The sequence below is a fragment of the Palaemon carinicauda genome, chromosome 1 (assembly GCF_036898095.1).
Source record: "Palaemon carinicauda isolate YSFRI2023 chromosome 1, ASM3689809v2, whole genome shotgun sequence".
NCBI classification, from domain to species: Eukaryota; Metazoa; Arthropoda; class Malacostraca; order Decapoda; family Palaemonidae; genus Palaemon; species Palaemon carinicauda.
In genome coordinates, this window is record NC_090725.1 from 331294915 (window position 1) to 331297414 (window position 2500).

At 35.7% G+C, this 2500-nt stretch overlaps 1 protein-coding gene across 2 annotated transcripts in view; it reads right to left on the minus strand.

Annotated features, from left to right (window-relative positions):
• Window positions 1-2500, minus strand: part of Nrt (Neurotactin) — a 409664-nt gene that overhangs the window by 37645 nt on the left and 369519 nt on the right. The gene's annotated exons all lie outside the window — the stretch shown is intronic.

The window sequence follows — 2500 nt, forward strand, 5'->3', positions numbered from 1 at the left end:
ACGAGTTCATGAATAAGTTAGACAAGATCATATTATTATTATTATTATTATTATTATTATTATTATTATTATTATTATTATTATTATCATTATTACTTGCTAAGCTAAAACCCTAGTTGGAAAGGCAAGGTGCTATAAGCCCTAGGGGTCCAACTGGGAAAAATAGCCCAGTGAGGAAAGGAAATTAGAAACAACTCTCTAAATGCAAAAGTAATATTATTATTATTATCATTATTACTATTATTATTATTATTACTTGCTAAGCTGAAACCCTAGTTGGAAAAGCAAGATGCTATAAGCTCTAGGGCTCCAACTGGAAAAAATAACCCAGTGAGGAAAGGAAATAAGTAACAACTTTCTAAGCGCAAAAGTAAATGGAGTCTTCCCGGATGGACTAGAAAGTCATTGAGACATCCAAAATCCTTGTAATTCCTTGTAACTCTGGTGCATCTCTCGTGACAAATATATATCCATTGGCATCTAGATTATGACTTAAAATCCAGCTTTTCTGGCTTATTTTACTTTGTAGTTATTATTATTATTATTATTATTATTATTATTATTATTATTATTATTATTACGTGCTAAGCTTCAACCCTAGTTGGAAAAGCAACATGCTATAAGCCCAAGGGCTCCAACAGGGAAAATAGCTCAGTGAGGAAAGGATATATGGAAATTGATAAACTACAAGAGAATTAAATAACGATTAAAAAAATATTTTAAGAACAGTAATAACATTAGAATAAATCATTCATATATAAACTATAAAAACTTAAAAAAAAAAAAAAAGTTAGAATTGTCTGTCCGAATGTACCCTCAAGCAAGAAACTGTGTTTTGAAGGTCTCATCTGCTTTTTACCCCGCTTTTGAAAAAATGGCTTTGTTATGAGCATAATCAGCAACACGCTCATCATCATTTGCATCACCATTACGGGAAATGTTATCCCAAAATATCCCATTTATCCTCCCTTTCTTTCTATCTATCCTATTCCATCCACCCTTTTATTACCAGTCGGCCAGTTATCACTCCCTCTTCATATTTCCCCCTCGAGGCATTTTCCTTCTTCGTAATCATCTTCTTCTTCTTCCTTTACATCTTGCAAAAGGCCATTTCGCTCCCTCGTGGCCTTTTCCTCCACAGGGGTTTACCTCAGTGGAAGGGATGGGCGGGTTGCTCACCCGCAGGGAAATTTAGGGAAACCACCTGATAGGTTCAGCCTTCATCATTTATAAAACGGAGCACTATCGGTTGGCAATACTGCGGCATAGTTGCTAAAAGTCTCCTTTGCATCTTTATATCAGCCTCTATCATTTATAAAACATAGAAGCATCGGTTGGCAATACCGCGGCATAGTTGCTAAAAGTCTCTTTATATCAGCCTCTATCATCTATAAAACATAGAAGCATCGGTTGGCAATACCGCGGCAGAGTTGCTAAAAGTCTCCTTTGAATCTTTATATCAGCCTCTATCATTTATAAAACATAGAAGCATCGGTTGCAATACCGTGGCATAGTTGCTAAAAGTCTCCTTTGCATCTTTATATCAGCCTCTATCATCTATAAAACATAGAAGCATCGGTTGGCAATACCGTGGCATAGTTGCTAAAAGTCTCCTTTGCATCTTTATATCAGCCTCTATCATTTATAAAACATAGAAGCATCGGTTGGCAATACCGCGGCATAGTTGCTAAAAATCTCCTTTGAATCTTTATATCAGCCTCTATCATTTATAAAACATAGAGGCATCGGTTGGCAATACAGCGGCATAGTTGCTAAAAGTCTCCTTTGAATCTTTATATCAGCCTCAATCATTTATAAAACATAGAAGCATCGGTTGGCAATACCGTCGCATAGTTGCTAAAAGTCTCCTTTGAATCTTTATATCAGCCTCTATCATCTATAAAACATAGAAGCATCGGTTGGCAATACCGCGACATAGTTGATAAAAGTATCCTTTGAATCTTTATATCAGCCTCTATCATTTATAAAACATAGAAGCATCGGTTGGCAATACCGTCGCATTGTTGCTAAAAGTCTCCTTTGAATCTTTATATCAGCCTCTATCATCTATAAAACATAGAAGCATCGGTTGGCAATACCGCGACATAGTTGATAAAAGTATCCTTTGAATCTTTATATCAGCCTCTATCATTTATAAAACATAGAAGAATCGGTTGGCAATACCGCGGCATAGTTGCTAAAAGTCTCCTTTGAATCTTTATATCAGCCTCTATCATTTATAAAAAATAGAAGCATCGGTTGGCAATACCACGGCATAGTTGCTAAAAGTCTCCTTTGAATCTTTATGTCAGCGTCTATCATTTATAAAACATAGAAGAATCGGTTGGCAATACCGCGGCATAGTTGCTAAAAGTCTCCTTTGAATCTTTATATCAGCCTCTATCATCTATAAAACATAGAAGCATCGGTTGGCAATACCGCGACATAGTTGCTAAAAGTCTCCTTTGAATCTTTATATCAGCCTCTATCATTTATAAAA